This window comes from Macrobrachium rosenbergii, chromosome 12, assembly GCF_040412425.1.
Source record: "Macrobrachium rosenbergii isolate ZJJX-2024 chromosome 12, ASM4041242v1, whole genome shotgun sequence".
Classification (NCBI taxonomy): Eukaryota; Metazoa; Arthropoda; class Malacostraca; order Decapoda; family Palaemonidae; genus Macrobrachium; species Macrobrachium rosenbergii.
Genome location: NC_089752.1, coordinates 3,823,001 through 3,850,085, shown reverse-complemented (window position 1 = coordinate 3,850,085; position 27,085 = coordinate 3,823,001). Strand labels below are relative to the sequence as shown.

At 33.2% G+C, this 27,085-nt stretch overlaps 1 long non-coding RNA gene across 2 annotated transcripts in view; it reads right to left on the bottom strand.

Annotated features, from left to right (window-relative positions):
- Window positions 1-27,085, bottom strand: part of LOC136844340 (uncharacterized) — a 138,390-nt gene that overhangs the window by 77,237 nt on the left and 34,068 nt on the right. For both annotated transcript variants that reach the window (XR_010854822.1, XR_010854823.1), the window contains exon 2: window positions 19,528-19,662. This is a non-coding gene — a long non-coding RNA (uncharacterized lncRNA). The remainder of the gene's footprint in view (window positions 1-19,527; window positions 19,663-27,085) is intronic.

Below are 27,085 nucleotides of genomic sequence, written 5' to 3'. Positions count from 1 at the left end.
ATTATCTGACTTTTCCTCTATTCCTCCCACGGGATGGCGGCCGGAAGCATCATCGAGGATTTTTCAATTCGCTTTTGGATCGTTCCTGTCCACTCTCTTGATCTAAGTCTGTTCGAATGAGCGTTTTCGGCGAAACTTTTAATTCCTCCTCGTGATTATTTTTACCTCTCTCTTTTTCTCTCTCTTTTATATATATATATATATATACATATACACACGCACACACACACACACACACACACACACATATATATATATATATATATATATATATATATATATATATATATATATATATATATATATATATATATATATATATATATACTGTATATATATATATATACACATATATATAATACATCCATAGATCATTATGCATCTGACTCTTTTAGTTTTCTGTAAAGGAAAACTATTGTGCCGGCTTTGACTGTCCGTCCGCACTTTTTTCTGTCCGCACTTTTCTGTCCGCGCTTTTTCTGTCCGCCCTCAGATCTTAAAAACTACTGAGGCTAGAGGGCTGCAAATTGGTATGTTGATCATCCACCCTCCAATCATCAAACATACCAAATTGCAGCCCTCTAGCCTCAGTAGTTTTATTTTATTTAAGGTTAAACTTAGCCAAAATTGTGCTTCTGGCAACGATATAGGCCAGGCTACCATCGGGCCGTGGTTAAAGTTTCATAGGCCGCAGCTCATACAGCATTATACCGAGACCACCGAAAGATAGATCTGTTTTCGGTGGCCTTGATTTTATACGATGTACAGAAAACTTGACTGCGCCGAAGAAATTTCGGCCCATTTTTTTACTTGTATAGTTTCCTTATGATTCGTTACTCACGAAATTATATGTATAGGTACTTGTTATCTGATAAAATCCATCAAAATGCAGTTAATATTATTAAAATGTTTATTTATTAGGATGATTGCAGCGAGCATCTAGCCAGAAGAAAATATGGAATCATTTTAGCAAAATATCTTGAATAGTTTTGTATTTTTTTTTGTAACAAAAACATTTTTACTCATCCTGAAAACATCTGGCGAACATGAAATACTTTGGATTTTTACAGTTTTTGAAACAGCCTAGTGAGAATGCATGTGCCTTTATGAGTAACTTTTCCTGGTTTAGTAAGGGAACCTTAACGGAAAGCTATTTCTGCGAGCTTATCAAATTGACCTAAGCTTATAGCGCTAAATTTAAGATAATTATGGAAATGTTCATCTGATGGATATATTATATTGCTGCATTGCTGGAGATAATTTTTAAAAAATTCAATTAATCGATAATCTTAAAAAACACACTAATCTTCAGTTGGAAATATGTCTGAACACATTTTCAGCTGAACTTTGTTGCATGCCGAACATTAAAATTTTAAATATACGGTGTTACTCATTGGAATTAAACTTGCCATCTTTCAAAAAAATACACTAATCTTCAGTTGGAAATATATTTGAATACATTTTCAGCTGAACCTTCATTGCATCCGAACATTAAAATTTTAAAATACTGTGTTACCATTGGAATTAAACTTGCCATCTTTCACTAATCCCTGGAAATATATTTGAACACATTTTCAGCTGAACTTTGTTGCATGCCGAACATTAAAATTTTAAATATACTGTGTTAATCGCAGGAATTAAACATGCCATCTTCCAATTCTTGAGGAACCTGAAGAACTACGACCTTCATTGGTTTGAAAGCGTACCAGTCATCCCATAGGGATTGGAGTACACTAAACGATTTCTTAATTTTTTTGTCTCTTGTGTAAATAAAAAAAAAGTCCTTGACCAGGCATTTTATTCAAAACAATACGAAATTTTCTTCATAAAAGCGTTTTGTTTTGAAGTTCGTAACGGAAACCTCTGAAACAGAAGTTTTTTTAAGGTCATTAGAAGAACGCATCTCTGATTATGCTTTGAAAGCAGAAGCTATTTGTCAGGGAATGCCAGCTGAGAGAGAGAGAGAGAGAGAGAGAGAGAGAGAGAGAGAGAGAGAGAGAGAGAGAGAGAGAGAGAGAGAGAGAGAGAGAGAGATTTTTCCCGAAAAATCCCCAACGGACTTCAAAATGCAGCAAAAAAATAAAAAAATTCATGACAGACAGGAATTTTCATTGTTTTGCTGTTTGTATCAATGTTTCAAGGAATGTCACACCTTTGACAGATTTTAATTTGACTCTGCAATAAAATGTAATACGAGGTTGATCATTTGAGCTCCCCAAAAAAAATCTATTTTGCGTCAGCAGTAATTTGCGTTTCCATTTATTTCAATACCAAATCAGGGAATGCAGGTTGTGACTATCAGATTTCGCTCTGGGACTGCAGTATCTGTGTTCCCAAATACATACATATATATATATATATATATATATATATATATATATATATATATATATATATATATATATATATATATATATATATATACTTATATATATATATATATATATATATATATATATATATATATATATATATATATGCACGTTTTATCTTTATGTATATGTTTCCGTATAAAACATAGTCTATTAGTAGCAAATAAATAGAGAGCCTTGCTTTCTAGATAACGAATTTTGAAGCAAGCCATAAAGTATACTGAACATGTACACATTTATACCTCTATCATATATATATATATATATATATATATATATATATATATATATATATATATATATATATATATTAGTATATTTTGTGGTTTGCTTAAAAATTCATTATCAAGAAGGCAAGGATCACTATTCAACTGCTACTACAAAATTTTCTTATTTATGGAAACAATTTCATGAAAATTAAAGAAAGGGTCTGTAATTCTGACCCTGGTGAAAGGAGAGTTCATAATGGAAAATATTACTATGAGGTTATAAATTTTGAGAGATGTTATGCAGCAAATGATATTTTTGAATAATGTTAGATTGGGTAGGAAGTTTCATCATTATAACAAATAGTACGATTTACATCTGACTGTGAATTTTACCTTTACTTTCCCAAAGATTATATAAACCTGAAACGATGTTATCAAATTACAATTCACCTCTGCTAATGGTATGTTTTGATTTACTGTATAATGAAAAATTTACATTTTACTGTCGCGTAGGATTGAATATTGTTTCTTTGTTATTCCCACATTTAATTTTTTATATTTTTCCAAGTATTATTGTTGTTTTTACAATACAAATGAATATCCTTAAACCTATACTTTTATCAATATCAATCATTTGTGTATGTTAAAAAAAAAACAATTATCTGCATATTGGGGTAAATATCTATATTTCTTACTGTAGTGAGATATGGTATATATTCTCATGACTTATTGGTTTTTGCCACTGGTTCTGTTTTGTGATCTGAGGTGATTTTGTTAAAATATACGTTACCGTTTCGTTTATTATATGAAACAAGTAAAAAATGCGCAGAAGTTTCTTCGGCGCAATAGCGTTTTCTGTACAGCCGCTACAGCGTATAATCAAGGCTACCGAAAATAGATTTATCTTTCGGTGGTCTAGGTGTAATGCTGTGTGAGTCGCGGTCCATGAAACTTTAACCACGTGTCGGTGGTGGCCTGTCCTATATCGTTACCAGACGCACGATTATGGATAACTTTAACCTTAAATGAAACAAAAACTACTGAGGCTAGTGGGCTGAAATTTGGTATGTTTGATAATTGGAGGGTGGATGATCAACATAACAATTTGCAGCCATCTAGCCTCAGTAGTTTTTAAGATCTGAGGGCGGACAGAATAAAGCGCGGACCGACAGACAAAGCCGGCACAATAGTTTTATTTTACAGAAAACTAAAAATAGCATTTAATATATGGCTTCATTTGTTACATTCTTGGAATAACCATATTCTTTATGATTACTAACAACACCTCGGCAGATATTTGTTTGTTCGATTCCTACATTCATTATCATAATCATCATCATCCCCTTGAACGCAGTGCTACCTACGCAAAGGAATCAAGTTGTTAACAAATATTTTCAATGCATGGATAAATTCCTAGGACGTTCCCTTTATGCATTTGTCAATGCAATGAATATAATAGCTATTACGGAAAGTACATATGAATACATATATATACATATATATATAAATACATATATATAAATATATTATACATATATGTGTATATATAAGTGTGTGTGTACATATATATACATAGGGATATTCAAGGAGTGAAAATACAATTTAACACGTGAACGTTATGCATTCAGAGAAACCAGAACGGAAATCTTTTGGGATTGCACGATCGAAAGGACGGGTTGTCGTTCGGAAAGACGTTCAGACGCCTCACACAACATCATCAGGACTTCAATCGGAAGGAAGGATTACAATGTTGCCGGTATCCTCCAGGAAGAATTCAATCCCGGTAAGAGTCCTTTGGCATTCCCATCCCCTTTTTTTTGGACTTGGAATGAAAATATAAAGTAAAGGATTTTTTTATTCGTATATACACGCTACACGTCTCTCTCTCTCTCTCTCTCTCTCTCTCTCTCTCTCTCTCTCTCTCTCTCTCTCTCTCTCTCATATTTTCCTCTAAAGTTTTATTTTAGTTTTGTTACGATGCGAGATATGAGAATTTACACGTGCTCCCATTTTTATATTTTCTATCAGTATACTCATACATATGAATATTCTGTAGATGATTCAAATACGCAAGCTTATTCATACATGCGCATATATTTCCAATGTATAATTTCACTGAATTCGTTTAATCCTTTATTTTATGATCAAAATGATTGATGAGCAGAGTAAGCATTCAGTATATTTCAAAGTGCAATATGACTCTTCACTAATCTCTAATTAGACTAATGGCGATATTCACTAATCAATAATTAGACTAATGGAGATATTTTCTAATCAATAGTTAGACTAATGGAGATATTCACTAATCAATAGTTAGACTAATGGAGATATTCACTAATCAATAGTTAGACTAATGGAGATATTCACTAATCAATAATTAGACTAATGGAGATATTCACTAATCAATAATTAGACTAATGGAGATATTCACTAATCAATAATGAGACTAATGGAGATATTCACTAATCAATAATTAGACTAATGGAGATAATCATAATAAAATATTAGAAAAGGCACTCACTTCTCCCCTTGTGCAATGCTAGTAAAATCCACGAGGTCATCTTTATCTTCATCTAACAAATTAATCTTGTAAAATGAACTGGACTCGACAGTCCTGAACCTTAACAAAATAAGAATTTCACTTCGGCTAAGGAACTGTCCAAGCAACTGACGTGTCGGAGTAATTCGGTTACCTGGGGAGAGGGGGACGAGTTTCCAGCTGAGTGGGAATCGAGGTGGTTGAAATGGAGTAAGTGCATTCAAACTTAATTTCCGAAATGAAAGAAATACAGCAGTCGGTTGGCCTAATGAAATAGCCCTCTTCTTCCTTCGAAAGGCTTGGGAGGGATGGGCGATAATGATATAAAAATTCATTTCAACATACATATATACAATCACACATATAACAAGGTCATCCAAGTTGTTTAGTCTGGGAGCCACAATTAAAAAACCAAAAAGTCTTGCGGGCCACCTGTGTGTATGTATGTATATGTATATATATTATATATATGTATATATATGTATATATATATATATATATATATATATATATATATATATATATATATATATATATATATATATATATATATATATATATATAAGATGTAATACACAACAGACGCCAATTAAACTTTCCTTTGTAGTTACTGATTTTGCAAGGAATATTTCTTTTATTCAGGGTAAGCGGCAAATTTAAGTTTTATGACATAAAAAAGAGAAATATACTTTTACTTATTTTTCTCAAGCGGGCCACTTTCAAAATCAAACGGGCCACTTTTCGGCCCACGGTCATGGGGTTGGACGGCCCTGAGTCATATGCATACATACATACATACATACATACATTAATGAATGTCTGCTTGTAAAATGCTTGCTGTTGAAAGACGAGACAAATTCTGTTACACGAACCACATGGGCACAAGTTAAAAAAAAAAAAAATCACAATATCACAGAGAGTATCAGTAACAGTTTCACCAATAATTATTTGCACTCAAACGTTGAATTACGAAAGTATCCAAGAAAAAACGCTTGATTGGTTCTACAGCCAGGTCAGGCTTTTGAACTAAGCTTTGCACAACCGACAGACTGATTCGCTTTTAATATATAATAATAATAATGGCGGGAGATCAAAGGCTATCGAAGGGGTATTATGTTATTTGCTTGATTAAATGTATATATCATACACGTATTTAATTTTCCCTCTCATAAAAAGTTATAGCGTCATACAAATCTACCTACTTAATAAAATCATAAAAGCATGTAAATGCTGTCAATAGCAATCTTTCGAACGATATTTATTTTTTTACTCATTCATTCAACGAACGATATTTCAAAGACTTTTCTGTCTCATTATATTGGAAAGAATAATGATGATTTTCATCTCGGAACACCCGTCCCATTCGACCACAAAAATTTAACAAAGTTAAGGTATATGAGCGCGCTTCACCATTACAATTTTTGATAGTTCATTTACTAACACCACAAAAATATATGGTGATGGAGAGTTAACGTGCAGAAAACTTAACCAAGGTAATTACGTCAGTGGAACAAGCATAACAGATATAAAGCTGTGAAGAAGTCATTGCGAAATCATGATTTCTTCCATAATATATGAAAGAAGTTGGTAAAGGAATTATGGATTTGGTCAAAAGGTGTCGTTACGATTGACAGTTTTTACTGTAGTGGAGAGAGAGAGAGAGAGAGAGAGAGATTGCTCTTTATGACGACGATACCTGGCAATTAATCAACGTGTTCTTATGGGATACCGACAACATTTATATCTCAGGGATAATCCTTCTAAGAAAAAGAGTCTTCTAGCAATATACGTTTCTTTGCAATTCTAGTTATTGACTTCGCTTTCTTGTATAAGGATCTTCATGTCAGGGTCAATGACAATCTGTATTAACTCTTTGCTAAAGGTATATCAGGACCATTCTCTACAGCCAGGCATCCGTCACTCGAAGAGGAATTTCCTATAGCTAAAGACACATCTTTTCTAATAATTTTCATGGGCGTAATCGGGAATTAAGTCTCTTTTGTTGCCTTATCTAATGAAGTACCTTATCATAATTTCAAACACAGCCCAAATAAAAGTAAAAAATGAAATTTCTTTTTATTAAAAAAAAGAAGGTTACATTAACCAGTAAAATACTCCCTTGTATTTAATTATTTCGTCGTTGTTGTTGAATAGAATTATGGAATTACAGGCCAGTATGATTCTTAATGCTTTTTCGTTTAGACACCAGTTCTGTTTACCATCATTGCCTCTATAATCATTTTCTGAACGGGCGTACATTTGATAATACAGCTGAATGGATTACAGGAAGAGCAGTCAGGAAGCAAAGATTCATTACACATCATTCGATAGATTATGAAAATAAATGATGCGAGCTATAGTCCGAAAGGCAGGAAATATGCCCTCATTTAGTATTTCATCATTAACGATGAGTTTGATTTAATAAATGTTCCAATATATGCAGAGACTAAACTTCATCCAGCGTTTATGTTCCGTCACTAGTGAAAAATAATGCGTGAATGCAATTCATCTTCATGCAGCCGACTGCTGTATAAATAAAATTGTTTTTAATCTCTGTTACGGGGATCTGGGGTTCCCCTGTCATAAAATACAAGAATTCATTGCTGCTTTCATGTGTTATATATAATGCTTCTCAAGTAAACATGAAATCATCTGAGTTAAGAGCAGCGGTTTGTGTACGGTTAAGATGTTTCACTAGAATTTTACATGAGAGCTAACATGTATGCTGGCAGAAATAGAGAATTAATTATTATTATTATTATTATTATTATTATTATTATTATTATTATTATTACTTGCGCAGAATACTAAAAAAAAAAAAAACTGACAGCTTAGAAGTGTTAATCGACTTGACGCTAAGTTAATGTCAAACATACCAGGACATTTAACCGTCTGCCATAATATCTATCCGAAGTCTTTGACTGGGTTCCAGTAACAAGGAACTGCTGATTAAAACAAATTGAGACAGTGGGGAGTGAAACATGAACTCACGGGTTTGCATGAAACGTGTGAAACTAGGAAAATAATAGCTTTGCCAAAGGTTACATATGGCAGAATCCAGAAAGAAGTACGATCGCATTGCAGAGAGAGATATCCTTTATAGATCAGTGCATTTCAACAGTAATGTGTTTATTCAAATAATTATGGTATGTGCCCTTGAAATTTAAATCTGAAATTTAGCCTTACAGCTCTCTAGTTTTTTTGTATTTTCAAGAATGATTTTCCTTCAAATATTATTTCTTCCTACTCTTATCCGTTTCCATTACAAACCCAGGAAAACTTCTAATATCGACATATATGTATATATATGTGCATATATATATATATATATATATATATATATATCCACATATATATACATATATATATAATTTATATATACATACATAAAATATTTACATAAATATATATATATATATATATATATGTGTGTGTGTGATGGTAATATCTACAATGCCCTCTTAACTTCTCGATTTCTTACCACTTTCTGGGTACGCTTGTCACTACATAGCCTGGGATCCAAAGGACGAACAAAGGGAGGCATATGAAGAATTTCAAGTGGTCAGGTGGATGACCTGACCTCGTTCTGATACTCCGCATGCGGGTTCAAATCCTACTACGGACGTCAGAATTTCGTCATAGCCTTCCCTTGGGATCGAAGGCTCTGTGCAGAAAAGCGTATCCAAATGTTGTGAAGAAATCTAGAAGTTAAGAGGGCATTGTGGTTTTTACCATTACATAGAATTCTGGTAAAAAGTGACGAGTAGATTCTATAATATATATATATATATATATATATATATATGTATATATATGTATATATATATATATATATATATATATATATAATATATATATATATATATATATATATATATATATATATATATATATATATATATATATATATATATATATATAAATATAATATAAAAATGAGTAAATATAATAGATGATATATAAAATATATATATATATATATATATATATATATATATATATATATATATATATATATAGCTACGGAAAGAAATGAGGAAAACTTGACTGGAGCTTGTACTGTCGTCTTTTTAACAATTTTTGACTAGTCCTAGGCAAGTTTTTTCAGTCTTCATTTCGTGGCTATATACTATACATTCACACACACACACACACACACACACACATATATATATATATATATATATATATATATATATATATATATATATATATATATTTATATATGTGTATATATACATCAAGATTCTTTTCATAGCAAACTGTGCTTATGCAACAGATGTATTCATATATTTATACATACACACACACACACACACACACACACCTACCTGCTGGAATTTTTAGTCAGTATTCTGAATCACAAATTCACCTCTTGAACATACTTTACGATAAGACAAGAAACCGGACAGCTAAAATAGCCACTTATTGTTATCAGGCAACGAAATCAGCTTCGATGCTTCATTAGCGGATCCGAATTCCGGCAACCGCCAGATATGTGCTTTGCATTTACCGATTGCCAAAAGCCCCACATTGCATTTGCTAATTGCCTAGATGCAGCTTTAGGTATCGCATCCGATGAATATCAGATGCAGCAATGCTGGCGGATCGTAGTTACTAATTGGTATTTGGGTTTCAGCGATCGGTAGGTTAAAGGTTAATGGCTCCAGCTAACGATGTTTTCCTGCTTCAAGCAACTCGGAATTCATATAATAGTTATTAGATTCGAAAACGCGTAAAAATACCTTGATGTTCGAGCAAATGTAAAGTTACTATTATTAAACTTTTGTAAGTCCTATCGAAGGAAAATGGAACGTAACTGCAGGACTTTGGAAAAAATTCATAAGCGTTCATATCGCAAAGCTAGAATGCTATAGTTGATAAAGGAAGTGAGGCGTATTGTTGCGTGCTTATTAACGAACACTATTGCTGGAAATATTTCAATGTTGCGATTACATTTGAAAGCTTCTAAAATTTTCAGGAGGCATGCACGAACTGGGGATGTTTCAAACCAGTTATTTCACCTGTTAACCCTTCCCTTTCTGTGTCCTTAATGAAAAATCAACAACTCCCAGTTGAATTCCTTTGACCAATGTGGATTAGAGGCTTTTAAAAAACACCATGCCTTTGGCTCTATTGAAGCGCTTCGAGAAGTAACCCTCTTTTTTAGGGCACTTCCAGTGGAACAAAAGGAATAGCAGATTATTCCTAATAGCGACTGGTATGCTATACGAAATGTAAATATTCATGATGAATAGCACTGTCCTGTGATGTTAGTGTCTGAACGAGCTTGGAATCCAGATATCAAACAAACTGTTCAGTCGGCGCAAGCATATTTTTACGATACGCTTTCAGAGCTCTCGTGTCTATTTCATTTTTAATATTGCTAAAAATAAAGCGAAGGCTATGTACAGAGCCTTAATGTTTTTGAATTGATCTGTATAATATAAAAAACTGTAAATACTCATAGCGAGTATCATATATAACTAATATCTTCCATCAAATGTCTCGATGCATCTTATTTTTCTATACTGATATTTTTTGTAGGTTCTTAAATAGAAAAGATTTTGAGGCGATTTTTATTTCTGATTGTTTCCCCTCATGTATGAATTATTTTGAAAATCTTAATCCCTGAACTATCAAGTCTTTGGGTCATGAGTATAAGTAAGGCGACAGCAAAAGTAGCTTATTTTTATTTATTCCTCTTTTGAGAAGAAAATGAGTAAATTACCAATATCCAAATAACTAGTTTGCGCTGATTATAAGTAAGAGAAATATCGTTATTAAAGCCATTGTTATAAGAACAAATGCGCAGTATCTTTATCAATGGCAGTAATTTTTGCGATGAAGTAGAGTGTGATTAGAAACATCTAAAATCTTTATCAGTTTATTTCGTTATTTGCTCTTTCCTTTTACATACATTCGCATGTGATCAATTGAAATCTTGCTCTCGTAGCTTTCAAGTCTTATTCCCAATGGATGGTTATGCGAGGATAACTTTCATCTAATTTTGTTTTTCGGTAAATTCTCTGAATGAATGATGCCTAAGGGTATTACAAAAGAATAAATAACATCCTACTACGTATATCCGCATAGTTTTAGTTTTCTGTTTGTCCGTCCGCACTTTTTCTGTCAGCACTCAGATCTTAAAGACTACTGAGGCTAGAGGGCTGCAAATTGGTCTGTTGATCATCCACCCTCCAATCATCAAATATACCAAATTGCAGCCCTCTAGCCTCAGTAGTTTTTATTTCATTTAAGGTTACAGTCAGACATGATCGTTCGTCTGGCACAGCTATAGGTGACAACAACACATTCCACCACTGTGCCGTGGCTGAAAGTTTTATGGCCCGCGGCTGAGAGTTTCATGGGCCGTGGCTGAGAGTTTCATACAGCATTATACGCTGTACAAAAACCTCGATTGTGCCGAAAAAACTGCGGCACATTTTTTACTTGTTTTTGTGACACAACCTCTAAGGGAAATAAACTCTGCATTTAGATTTTCAGTTGCACAGGATTAGGTGCGCTGACGGCAGTGGCCCCTTACGGGACGGGACTGTAGATAACGTCCTTGGGGCTACCTTTCGACCATCTCCTATGTTACTGCAATTTTGAAGTTTTCTGTAAAAGAAAACTATTGAGATGGCTATTTATCTGTCCGTTCGCACTTTTTCTGTCCGCCCTCAGATCTTAAAAACTACTGAGGCTAGAGGGCTGCAAATTGGTATGTTGATCATCCACCCTCCAATCATCAAACATACCAAATTGCAGCCCTCTAGCCTCAGTAGTTTTTATTTCATTTAAGGTTAAAGTTAGCCATGATCGTGGGTCTGGCACAGCTATAGGTGACAACACATGCCACCACCGGGACGTGGCTAAAAGTTTCAAGGGCCGCGGCTGATAGTTTCACGGGCCGTGGCTGAGAGTTTCATATAGCATTACACGCTGTACAGAAAACTCGACTGCGCCGAAGATACTTCGGCGCATTTTTTACTTCTTTTTATTGCGTTTAGTCATCAGTGATGAAAAACCTTCTACCTTATAATGAAGGCGAGAAGAAGTTCTCAGTTATTTCTCCGTTTTTGGCTATCCGTAAATTTTCTACTAAAGGGACTCTTCGGCTTAGCATTGCTGAAAAGACTTTCATAGTGCTGCATGATTACTCTTCCTCATTCTTAAAGCGAACCTTATATACAAGCTGATGGTATACAACTGTTCGTCTGTTTACATCAAATGGGTCGCGAGCAATGAACTCTTTCGAGTACATTCGAACATTTCCCGTTTAATACTAGAATTAATACGAGCCACAATTAAATGGGGATTTATTAAAGTTAAATTAATTATAGTGTGCACTTTGAGTGTTGCGAACAAAAGGCAATTTTGTTAGATTTTTGTTTACAGAGTTCCGGACAGAGTTTGAACGAAAAGTGAATATTATTGTTTTTATACTGCATGTAAAACTCGGCAACAGATATTTATAAATGACTGCCAATGGGTTATATATTTTTCTGCCTATGACGTCATGTGATAAATTGTCTTTTCTCTGGCTGCCAAAAGTGCGGCCCCATTACCTTCGCTGATTAGAAAGAGATAATTTGAGATTGATGCAATGGAAAGTGTTGCTTTTTAGGTCTTAATGGCAAATAGGTTTTTCTGTAAAAGAAACTGTTGTGCCGGCTTTATCTGTCCGTCTGCACTTTTTTCTGTCCGCACTTTTTCTGTCCGCCCTCAGATCTTAAAAACTACTGAGGCTAGAGGGCTGCAAATTGGTAAGTTGATCATCCACCCTCCAATCATCAAATATACCAAATTGCAGCCCTCTAGCCTCGGTAGGTTTTATTTTATTTAAGGTTAAATTCAGCCATAATCATGCTTCTGGCAACGATATAGGATAGGCCAGTTTCATGGGTCGCGACTCATACAGCATTATACCCAGGCCACCGAAAGATCTATCTATTTTCGGTGGCTTTGATTATACGCTGTAGCGGCTGCACAGAAAACCCGATTGCGCCAAAGAAACGTGTCATTAATACTTATGTTTCCGTTTTCGTAAACGAACAGCAAAATCCAAGATTGTTTTACTTCAAATTGTATAGCATTCTACCAGAAAGTACTCTAAACACCTTGGAAAGCGAATGATTATAAAATAATACTTTGAAGGTGCTCTACGTCTTTATATAACAATTTTTTCAGAGATACTGACGGGAAAAAATACAAGATCTTCTTTTCGTAAAATACGAACGAACATTTTTGGTGAAAAACTGGAACGCTGTAGATGAGAAAGCTGATGGCTTTTCGGAACAGAGCCTCGAGTTTAGAAGTTCGATGCAGCATCAGATGGACCGAACTGGATGGGAGGAATTGAACGTTACCTTTGGTATCAATTCGATGAAATTGAACTCTTGTAAGAGTCCCCCGGAGCTCGCTTGCCTTCGCCGTTTTAAAGTGACTTACTTGGTAATATGAGAAGTTTTCATTCTCTCTCTCTCTCTCTCTCTCTCTCTCTCTCTCTCTCTCTCTCTCTCTCTCTCTCTCTCTCTCTCTTTCTTGCTTGAAATACATGTGGAATATTGTTTCCTTAAAGCTGAGAACAATTATACTAAAAAGACAAGAAGCATTAGGACAAAGCCTTCTGAGAAATGATATACGTATTTTAACGTTTCTAAGTGATTTACTTGGTAATATGAGAAGTTTTCTCTCTCTCTCTCTCTCTCAGTACATATGGAATATAGCTTCCTCACAGCTGAGAACAACTGTACTAAAACAGACTAGAAACATGAGGCTTTATAAAGCCTAAAGAGATATGATCTACGTATTTTAACGCCTTAAAGTGACTTACTTGGGAATAAGAAATGTTTTCAGTCTCACTTTTGCTTCAAATACATTTGGAATACAGTTTCATTACAAATTTAAACAATAACATAAAAAACGACGAGAAACTATCAACATTAGGACACAGTCTGCAGATACATAACATACGTATTTTATCATCCAGTTCTAGTAAGTTCAATATTGCCATATACTCTTCTCTGCCTTCCTGTTCTGGGGCCTCAGTAACCTCAAGGCACCTCAGTGGATGCTATTCAGGTTTTTCTACAGATACGGACGAGTAACAATGGAAATTTCAGAGACACGGGGCAAAAGGTCTGAAAGTGATTTAATTCTCCAAGAGCCCTTGCAAAGTTATACATAAAACTGACAATAGCGCGAGACAGAGCCTCACGATATTGAATTTGCTCTAAAGTGAGTAACTGAAAAGGCTTGGGCAGGAGGTGCTCTTGAGACATCAATAACAACATTTGATTCAAGGTCAATGGTTTATTTTTTCCTACTCAGACAGATTTCCAAAAACATCTGACTCAAGGCCAATGGTTTTTTTTCCTACTCAGACAGCTTTCTAGTTGAGGAAATCGAAAGCAGTTCTTTACACTGAAGTACTCAATGTTCTACTGCTATTTTAACAAGAACAGGCATTTTTCCCCAAAACCTCTGATTCAAAAGTTCAGATACAAAGAATTAATATGCCAATGCCATGCTCAAAGAACGGTGAAGTAAAATATAGATAACGATTAACAAATAAAGAATCAAGTAAATAAATATATTTATTCGATTAAAGACATGAAAAACTCAGACAATAGGCATGGCTATCTGAAGTGGCGATGCAGTCCCTCTAAATCCTTTGACCACCAACTTGGAAACAATGTTCAGTAAATTTATCCACAGAATTCATGTTCCGTACATTTTCTTTATAAGCATTCATCAGCATACGTAGATACACGTGCAAGCACACAAAGAGAGAGAGAGAGAGAGAGAGAGAGAGAGAGAGAGAGAGAGAGAAGAGATATAGATATATATATATATAGAGAGAGAGAGAGAGAGGGAGAGGATATATATATATATATATATATATATATATATATATATATATATATATATATATATAATATACCCTCTGATAACTTTTTATATATATATATATATATATATATATATATATATAATATATTATATATATATATATATATATATATATATATATATAATTATTTTATCTGTAACTTTTACAGGATGAGTTTTTGGATAAACATTTTATCTATATATATATATATATATATATATATATATATATATATATATATATATATATATATATATATATATATATATATATATATATATATATATATATATATATATATATATATATATATATATATATATATATATATATATATATATATATATATATTTATACTGTGAGAGAAAATGTTTATCCAAAAACTCATCCTGTGTGATAAAAAGTTAGCAAGGGTATCATTGATGGACCGGAATTTTCATTGTGTTGTTGTCTGTATCAATATTTCATGGAATGTCACACCTTTGATAGATTTTAATTTGACTCTGCAATAAAATGTAATACGAGTTTGGTCATTTCAGCGCAAAAAAAAAAATTCCTCTTTTGTGTCAAAGGTAATCTGCGTGGCCATTTATTTCGAAAACCAAAAAAAAAAAAAAAACCTTTTTAGTTTGGGATTATCTGACTTTGCTTTAGGGGGTCACCTGTCAGAGCAGGCGCACTGAATCGTGGTGCCGACATCCGTTCTGCGCAGAAAGGAGAGACAATTCATTCGCATGCATCAGTGACACTTTATTTCCTTGAGAGGAGGATTAGCTTTACAGTACCCCCATACATTCCAAGTTTTGCTCTGTGGACACTTCTTTTTGGGTACTCGCTGAAAACCCGATGTGTTCCTTACTTCCTTACATGGATATCTGATCGACTCAAACACTTCCACTCTTCCACACTCCACACCATCATTATTTGATGATCCTAAATGCTGTTATTTTCTGTTTTCTAATGTTCACTCACAACTTATTCTGCAAACAATTTGAAGCGATTTTACCATTCATTACGGCTTCTCGTTTTCATCAATTAACAGTAATGTGTCATTTTCCAACCCCCAGATATCTGCTTAGCATTCGCGACTTTTTTTTTTTTTTGTGTATTTCAAATTCCCACCTACATTCAGGGTTTCTCTGACTTTATGGCATATAACAGAACTGTGTCTCAGACCTAGTTTAGCAGTAAATAAGTCATTCTCTCCTCTATATATTCTATAATAAATAAATAATATATATATACATATGTATATATATATATATATATATATATATATATATATATATATATATATATATATATATATATATATATATATATATATATATATATATATATATATATATATATATATATATATATATATATATATATATATATGTAAAATCAGTGATTCTGTTGATCATGCAAGCTTCACAACTGAAATTTATGAACACATCACTAGCGTAGAGTGCGTAATTCCGTTTCATTCTATTTGCTCTTTTGTTTAGCCTGAATCTGATTCGATGACTGAACTTTCAAAATTTCACGAGGCCGACTCAATATGAAAGTTTGATTAGGCCGTCATGCAATGGATTATATGAATAAATTATCGGGGCTACAGTTCGAATAGCTGGAAATACTCGCTAATTCAGAATTTTATTAATACCTCTGATTTCCCCCGCCCCCAACAAATGACTTGGCATAAGCAGAGGCTGAATTTTAACCGGCGTTCTGGTTCCATCAATAATGAAATCCATTGCTCAAATGAAAGTTGTTCTGACGCGATCGACGACTGCGGAAATAACTGTATTTGTTGCAGTCTATCATTTGACTGAACTGGAAGCTCGCTGTAGTGCGTTTGTAATTAAAAGCATGGGATTGTTTCAAATCATTTTTATAATTAGCACGAGGCATTTTGTTAATGAAATTCTGCTCTATACTATCAGCTTCGAAAACGGCAACTATCTGAGACAAAAATAAATATTTATGAATGCTATACGGGAAAGTTTTCCGGCGCTTTCATTCTATTTTGGTCCGGATATTTTTTTACTAAACCCAAGCGCTTTAATGTTTTTTTTTCATACTTTTTGTTGATTACAAATGTGTCCACGGGCACAATGGTTACATATAAATAAAAGTGAGGTATCGAAGCTATTATTCAACTGCGCGCATCGAAAATAACATAAGCTGACCTTAAAATAGTTACGTTAATAAACAATAATTATGTAGGATGACGTAAATTCATATTGATATTTTGTTCAAATTATTCATCCAGTTCCTGAGACAAGAGAAAAAAAACTGGTGGGAATTTTGATGAATTTTGATGGAACAGAATATTTGTGCAGCACATATCTTCGAAATTGAAAACTATGAAGGAATATCTATTTAATATCTGGAATTAATAAATCATATCCCAAATTCTTTTCAATTGTCCGAAAACGTAGAGGGAATAATCATTCTAAGTTCCCATTTTACAGCCGTAAAGTACATTAACATCGGGATATATGAATCTCCAATTGTAATAATATGCATTTGTATTTTTTTATGAATAACCTAATGTCTAGCATTATATTGGTACAGAATATTTTCGGGCAGTTTTCAATAGGAAGAATTTTCATTGAGCATAAGAAATTTATCATAATATTCAACTAAATTACAATAACTGCCTTAACTCTCTGTATGTGAGTGGGTTATTTACTACAAGCTTTTTTCAGATCACCTGGAACTAAAGCGATCAAGGTGAACTTTTAAAGCGATATTAACCGAAACTCTTTAATTAAAACAAGAAAATTCGATTCTAAAAGTTACTTATAGGTACTATGATATGACAGAAGATAAAATGAGGATACGTTAGGAACGAAACACTTGTAAAATAACTACCGTTTGAGGATATCTGATCATTCTAAGGGTCATTCTCTCTCCTTACTGGTGATTTGAAGCCAATCAAATTAGATTTTTCAAACTATTAATATGTTCTTGATTCTCTCTCTCTCTCTCTCTCTCTCTCTCTCTCTCTCTCTCTCTCTCTCTCTCTCTCTCTCTCTCTCTCTCTCTCTCTCAGGCACACATTCACGAACTTTACGTCTATGAAAATATGTTTGCTTTTGTGCAAAGAACTTTTGTTACATTTTTAAAGTTCGCTCTTAATCTTACCAATGACCTTTTTTTTTTTACCTGCGTTACGTATTTATTGTCTTATATTTTTCTAGTGAAAGTAAAGCTAATCAAATCTCTATCTCTAATCTGATCTGGTCACAAATGTGTAGGATTCACGCTGGATTTGATGGTATGGGTAAAAGCGTATAACAACAGAATTTCGCTTTATTTACACTAAATAATAAAATTCATAATATCTTTAAGGTTTATTTTATAGAAACGTTGTATTCTTCAGTGATGAATGTGTTCTAATGAATTATAACACATTCGTCACTAAAGAATCCTACCATTGTGTCACTTGCTCTATGCAAAATGTAGAAAGAAATATTATTTGGTTTTTATGTTTAACTCCTCTGTATATCTACTCAGTTCGTATATAACGGAGTTAAGAATAACTGAATTTCCTAGCATTTTTAACCTAAAGAATATTTACTTTCGTTTTTCTTAGTTCACCGTTCGAGAAAAATGCTATGTGCCATGTTTTAAAACCTGTGCAAATAGCAATTGAAAATCAGACTTTCAAATCGCAAAAACATTGTTTTTATGATGCTATGATCCTACATTTCATTAAAAATGAAGTTAATTCTAAGCTGATTATGCCTATGGAACAACTTAAAAAAATATATAGTAGTTTTGAAAGTTGGAAAAATGTGCGGGTATCATTTTTTTATTATAATACCCTCATTTATACTAAAATGTGTTTGTCAAGCTTTTATGCTATACAGTCACCAAGATACTGTTTTTATAGTTACCTTATGCTATTTTACCATGTTGTTAGGTTAATAATAAAATTAATAATTCGCTGAAAAAAGCCTCCCAATCAATTTCTATCACCTTTACAAAATTTCCACAAATTTCAAAAATATTAGCACACATTTTTAAACATCAATGAACATTTATAATGTGTCATGAAATATGTTAATAACAATCACAGCAAACCTGTGAATAAGGATTAATGATGAAAATAACTGGTGATCAATGCATAAAAATCCAAAGAAATCCAAAAAATAAATACTGTTGTACAGAGCTAATAAAAATGAATGAAGATGGAGTTTGTTAATAATAATAATGGTTAATGATGAGATAATGGTTAATGATAAAGACAAATTAATTAAAAAACCTAACAAACAAAATAATTTTAAAAATCAATACTGTCAAAAGTAAATAAGAAACATCGATAAACATGGAGTATGTCAGTTATAATCCTGTCGTGTAAATAGTGAGCAATCGTGAAGGTAATGATGATTAATGCATAATAAATATATAGTGATGAATGGTGAAGTTAATGATGATTAATGCATAATAAATAATCATTAATGAATGACAAGGTGTGAAAAGAGATGAATAGTAAAAATCAGTTTTACTCACCAAAGTCTGGAGTTCTTGGGGTTCAGCCTCATCAGTTTAAGGCTCCTCAAGGTGAGGAGCCTCAGGTGAGGAACCACTGATGGTGGTGACAATTGCGCTGTCTTCACAGCTGAAGAGGAAGCATCCACTCGCCACCTGAGGAAGGAGTCACTTTACTTACATTTTTATTTATTTATTGATTTGTTAATTAATCTGTTTTTCTAATAAATGATATACTCCTTCTGTATTTCCGCTTCTGTTACTTCTTTCCGAAAATAAATATTCTCCAAATTTCTCCAGAAACAAGATTGCAGAGGTAGCACATAACATGTGTCTCCAATGGAGAAGGTAACATTAATCTTACTCTTTTCATCATTTTTCAGGTGTTATAATAACATGTATCTAGGTAATGTACTCTCTTCATGTCAGGTGTATATATATGTATGTATATATATATATATATATATATATATATATATATATATATATATATATATATATATATATATATATATGAAGCTTTAGACAAACTATTGTAGTTTGAGCTGGCGTGGCTTGCACGGACACTGCTATCGTGTAGGTGGTTAGTTTTTACTAGATTCTGTCTACATGTACCATGCAGGTTAGAAACGTTAATTATTCTAGAGTTAAACTAAATTCGTTAATTATTGCCCTTGGATACATCTGTACAAAGCTTATGGAAAATTATATTAATACTGATTCCTTGTAAGATATACGCCATTATTAACGAAACTGATTTGAAAATAATGTGCTTTATTTTCTCTATACTAGAAAACAATAAAAAATAATTCAGCGGCGCTCATTTTCGCTTAAAAAAGAGAGTAAGCAAAATAAAAACATTCCCTTCCTTATCTGATTCCTCTCAGGGATATTAATAGCAATATTAATAAGAGGAATCAATTTTACGTTTCAATTTCCCCTTTCTAAATTAGATCCACGTGTCTGTGTAATGCAGTCAATTTCGTAAAATAAAATTGATCATATCTACTGAATTTTCGTTACCACATACAGTTCAAATAAATTTTTGAATAAATGGAATTTTTATGCACTGCAATTTCGTAGGGATTTATTAAAAGTAAATTCATTTCGAGAATGGTTGAGCGTTGGCTACACTAAGTGTTGGTGAACAATTTCAATTTTGCTGGATTTTTATTCACGTTCAGCATTTTCTACTTGAATTATAAACTGGATGGGAATATTGTTTTTGAACTGAAATAAAACTAGCTACATACAGTAGATATTTGTAACAGATTGCAATTTCAACATACAAATATATATTGCCAAAGAATTATCTACTGTAACAAAATGGAAAAGGTTCACGGATGATTTTCTAGGAAATTGAACTTTTTGATAATTAATTCAAGTAAGAAAGACTAATACCATCTTTTGGACGCCCTACGGCCCATCTTTACTTGCACTGGAATTATGGGGGTGGGGAAGGAATGATGTCATGTTGCTCTCAAGAGCAATGGAAATGTATAGATAAATATGCGAAATTATTACATAATTTTACCAAATATATATATATATATATATATATATATATATATATATATATATATATATATATATAATATAAACAATTATTTGTGTAAATATATAAAAATATATACATTATTTATATATATAATATATATATATATATATTTACAAATAATATATATATATATATATATATATATATATATATATATTTATAAATATACATATATATTTATAAATATATATATATATATATATATATATATATATATATATATATATATATATATATATATATATATATATATATATATATATATATATATATATATATATATATATATATATATATATATATATACATATATACATATAATATATAAATTTGTGTTTTGGGAAAAAGATATCCGTTTTCTTTCATAACACTTCCACTGTCAAATAAAACCGATTCTACGGCGTCATTCACTATTCTCCCCCTCCCAAACCCACCCGTGTTCTGACAAAGAAAATCTTCGCGTCCTGAATCTCGAAGTTCTCCTTCCCCTCTGTGTGTGTGTGGTCTCTCGGGTATGGTCTCCCGCGTCCTCTCAAACGATATTATATATGGTATTCTGCGCGTCGCTCTTCGTATGCGTTCCGTCTCCAGAGCACATTGTGCAATTAGCATTTCTTTCGCTCTGACCCCATCCCCTTGCATATCGCTTTCCATTTAGCGCTTTTCCTTTCGCTGACCCTCTGCACTTCTTGTGCGTGGTACATGAGCCATTCTTGCTCTTAATGCTCTTCGTTGTAAATGATTTCTTGCTTGTTAACGTCACATATATCGATAGGGACTATAATGAATGAAATGTTATTATAAAAACAAAGTAAAAAATTTACTGTGCAGCCACTACAGCGTATAATCAAGGCCACCGAAAATCATGAGTCGCGGTCCATGAAACTTTAACCACGGGCAGGTGGTGGCATATCCTATATCACTGCCAGAAGCACGGTTATGGCTAACTTTAACTCGTGGTGGCCTATCCTACATCGTTGCCAGAAGCACGATCATGGCTAGCTTTAACTTAAATAAAATAAAAACTACTGAGGCTAGAGGGCTACAATTTGGCATGTTTGATGATTGGAGGGTGGATGATCAACATACCAATTTGCAGCCCTCTAGCCTCAGTAGTTTTTAAGATCTGAGGGCGGACAGAAAAAGTGCGGACGGCCGCCAGACAAAGCCGGCAATATAGTTTTCTTTTACAGAAAACTAAAAATCGTTTTATACCTTTAAGTTTTCAATATTGTTATAACTACTATAACTACTAGTGGCAGCTCCTACTGCTACTTCCAGCTCTACTATTATTGGTATTTCTAGTAAATGTGGTAGAAGTATTATAGGATTCATGACAGCGAAGTAAAAATGTGTCCGACCTGAGTAATTTCCAATTCTAGGGAAAAATGGAGTCCTACTTAAACTACACTTGAGCTAAGTAATAACTGAAAATGAAAAATAACACATCCTCATATTTTAGCTCACAATAATATAAGTATATGAAATTGCTTTTTTTTCTGAAGTGGTACAAGTTTGGGTCTATTAAACTTTGGTTTATAAGAAAAATCGCTTCAGGTCTGTTTTGTAAATAAAAATGGCATCTTCTGTCTGTCACGAATTCCACTACGCACACTTCTGACTGAACTAGATGGCATTTGTATGTTATATCGTTATGTGCTATTATACGGTGTCTACTTTTCTCACGAAATAAAAAGATAACTGTCCTTTTCACGTCGATGTACCATAGGCGTTACAATGCCAGGTCACAAAAATTTTAAAAAGTTAAAAATTCCGAAGCATATAATATAAAGTTTGTAAACTATTATTATTTTTTATTCTATAAAATGTGTTGTGTTTTTAGGTCTTAGTGATAAATAGTAATTTCGTTGTAATGCAGTTATAGATAACAGTGTTTGTCTCAAGCTTTTCTGATTCTAATGCTAACATTACAGTGCTGCAGAGATATGTATATATTTTTTCTTGTAAGTTACGAACCTTACAGCCATAATTGCATTTCAAATCTCGAAAAATTCAAAGATTAAGAAAAACATCTTACATTTCTACCAGCGATAAGCGCCACAAGCATATAATTCCTTGGAGTGTAAGGATACAAAATAACAAGAGCTTATGTTCGTAAAATCGGGATAAAGGTTTTTTTTTTTTCTGCGAAGGAAAAATGCATCCAGTGGAAAACCGGGCAACAACAGAGCGCCTAAGCCTTGCGTCAAAGAGACGTGGAGATGTTCTTTGAAGCTTCAGGTAGACTGAAACAGAATGAAGAGCTTCACCTTCGGTGCGCTTCGTGTAAAATTTGATTTCGCCGAGTTAGTGTTCGATTTCCTTTGGCGCTTTGAAATGAAAATGCTTTGTGTTTTGTGGAACTGCTGCATGCCCTCTCTCTCTCTCTCTCTCTCTCTCTCTCTCTCTCTCTCTCTCACAACCCACCCCTCTATCTCTCACTCGCCTGAAATACATTTGAAATATAGATTTGATGCCTTTGAGAGCATATGGAAGGCAGCAAGTTCAATAAGAGTGACAAAAAACGAGGTAAACTCAACGAGAGTGTATCTTCAGAAATACGATATTCAAACTCTTCTGGCCGTTCTGGTATATGCAGTTTTTATATATATATATATATATATATATATATATATATATATATATATATATATATATATATATATATATATATATATATTATTTATTTATTTATGTTGTTAGATGAAGGACATTTGTGAGGCGGATTAAAAGCTTCAGACTTTAGACTATCAGATTCATCTATAGCAGGTAGCCGGGGAAGTACAGAAAGTATATAGGCAAATAGAAAAGGCTGGAAGCGATTTAATCATCAAAGAGGCACTGCAAGGTTTCAGTTTGAAAGGCAATGTCATTCCCCGTTCCATTTTGCGAGGATTTGTGTAATTCGGGAACCTATAATTTAAAGAGACAGAAATATAAAAAAAAATGTCAAAAATATCTCGAGACATTTTCAAATTTACATAGATTGCTTTTCAAATGAACTGCAATTGAAGTGATATAAAGTCGCTTTTCACTCCTTTAAATAACTTTATTATTATTATTATTATTATTATTATTATTATTATTATTATTATTATTATTATTATTATTATTATTATTAGGGTAGTTTAACCAGACCAGTGAGCTGACTTTCAGCTCCCATAGGGCTGCCCCGAAGGATTAGAATAAAATACCAGGTCTAGGCCTGAGGTCAAGCGTTGTGACCAAATAGGTCTTTCAGTATGATGATAAATGAATGAAAATAAATTAAAAGCTGCGCAAAAGTACATGCTCTCATACTGGAACACACACACACACACAATAAATAAATCTACTCATGTTTCCATACATATGCAATAAATTTAAATCACTTTAAATACAGGTACTGAGCACTACTGACACTGAATGCAATACTTGCTTTATGTCATGGAAGTCATTCTCTAGCTTCAACAAATATAAATCTGTACCAAAGTTACGTAAAGCATTAAAAAAAAAAAAAAGGAATCGGTTGAAAAACTTTTTGAACTAAGCCGAATGTTTATTAAATTTTGCAACGCGCGGTTCTGGTTTGGTCCACCAATAGGTCGCTCTATGAAATCATGAAATCAGAACATGAACTGTACCCAACGTTCACACTCTTTTTAGCTGAAACTCTTTTGCATAATCAAATGTGTTGCAGTGCTTTTCGTTGCTGTGTTAGTACCGCAGTTTTGCTCATTCAAATTCAGAAATGCCGAGTTTCGCGGCAATTCATACGCAATTGTTTAGGAAAAAATAAACAGGTTTCTGTTCGTGATTAATAAACTGTTATTTACAAAATAGCAAATGCAGGGGATATATGAGACAGGAATGTGCGCTGATAATGGTAATTTCGCTGGAAATTCATTTTAATGTGAAATTCCTGGGTCTAATTTCTGTCACAGAAACGATAAACTTATTTTTGGAGTTACATAATACATATTTCCCCCCTTTTTTTCCGGGGGATGAGTCAATAATCACTGGCAAAAATCCTCATTATTTCGTTATTTGTTTACATTTGTTCGTTTTCCATTTGTATATTCATGTGTAAGGTACAATCATATCTCGCAGAATGGAGAAATGTCGAAATATATAATGTGAAATTTAAAGTCTTGATCATAACTCAGTGAAAATAATAATTGAAATAATTTCACGGCAATGATGAAATCGTGCTCTTAATCCCTCCGTATAATAATAAGTTTAAAAGTCTCAGTTGAAGGTGGCGGTTGTTCAAAGGCTTGGTGAAAGTATGCTGTCAATTCTAGCACCGCTGTTACAATCTGTTCTCACAAGTTTTGTAACATTGCTTCGACAAATGTCTCCCCATCGCAAGCGATAAAACCACTAAAAGTGACACAAAAGAATAAAAATAAGCGAATGAATGGTTTTGGAAACTGTCTTAAAATTTTAACTGCCACATGGTCACGGTTTCCCTTCATCAGAATAAGCCACGTGTACCACTTTGACCGTCGATGGAATTCTCCAGAGAGCATTACCCTTTGAAAACCTGCAAGAGAGGAGTTCTAAAGGTATGAAGTGTCCTTTTATTCTAATGCAAAGGGATGGGTACCCTCAGAGTCTGACTGTAAGATAGCCTTGCCCTGGGGAGGACAGGTAAGGTCTTCTCAGCCAGGCCCTTGAACTCAGCCCTCCGCTCGGCATCAGGTTATGAAGCTAATACAGCACGTGCTGAATGAATCTAGCGTTACAGAGCAGTGACCTTCTCTGTAATAGACCAAGACCAGGGTAGTGTGATCTCGCTGATCGCAAAATAATTTACTAAGGGTGATATTACTCCTGATGCCAATATACCATAATACAAATACGTTTCTATGTGCGTGCACGCTTATAAAATATATATATATATATATATATATATATATATATATATATATATATATATATATAATATACATATATATATATATATTCTGTATATATATAATGTACAAATTCATATGTGTATATATAAATAAAAGAAAAAGGAAGTTGGAGAAATTATGTACAAGACGCATGAGGAACAGAATGACCAACAGCCACAATCATTCCTGAACAATAAAAGTTACCAGAGGGTATAACCATTAGAGCTCTGGAATTTTTACCAAAAACTCCATGGAATTTCACACCTTTGACGGATCCTAATCTGGTTCAGTAATAAAAAGCGTTGATCGTTTGATAATACGCAGATCAAACGGTCCCTCTTTTGCACCAAAGGCAATTTGCATGTCCATCGTTTTCGGAACAAAATCATAGCATTTTGCTGCAGAGACATCATTGTTCTCTACTTTTGCTGAAATTGCAGGTATTGTATAATTGCCCGGGACAGAAAGCTATATATCACACATTACCACAGGTTTCGACTTTATTTCCAAAGTCCAAAGTCGAAACCGGTCAGGACCTTCACCCCGTCTCTTATTTTTCCACCTGTGGTAATGTGTGATAAATGAATCACGTACAAAAGTGATAATAATCATCAAAGACAACTATTTGTGTGTATATATATATAATTATATATATATATATATATATATATATATATATATATATATATATATATATGTTTGTATATGTATATGAATAACTGAATCACGAAGGTATAGAACGTGATGAATATATAAATAAAAATAAATATATATATATATATATATACATATAGGCTATATATATATATATATATATATAATGTATATATATTTATATATATTTGAGGGCTATAGGAACATGTTTCGGCTTTCATGAAATTATAATGAGAGAGAGAGAGAGAGAGAAAGAAAGAGAGAGAGCGGAGATCCCAGCCTATACAGAAGCGAACTCCAGCCACGCATGGCGTCCTTCGGGAGAATTTCCGGCCCCTCAAGGTATCCATTAAGAGGATTTCACACGCCATCACCCTGCAGGCGGCTGGCTGATGAGGGGCTTTCCTTTGTGACTCTGCAACATCAAAAAGATCTGTAAATTACGTAGGACTATGGTCTTCGTCGTCCCTCCTCTTATCGAATTAAC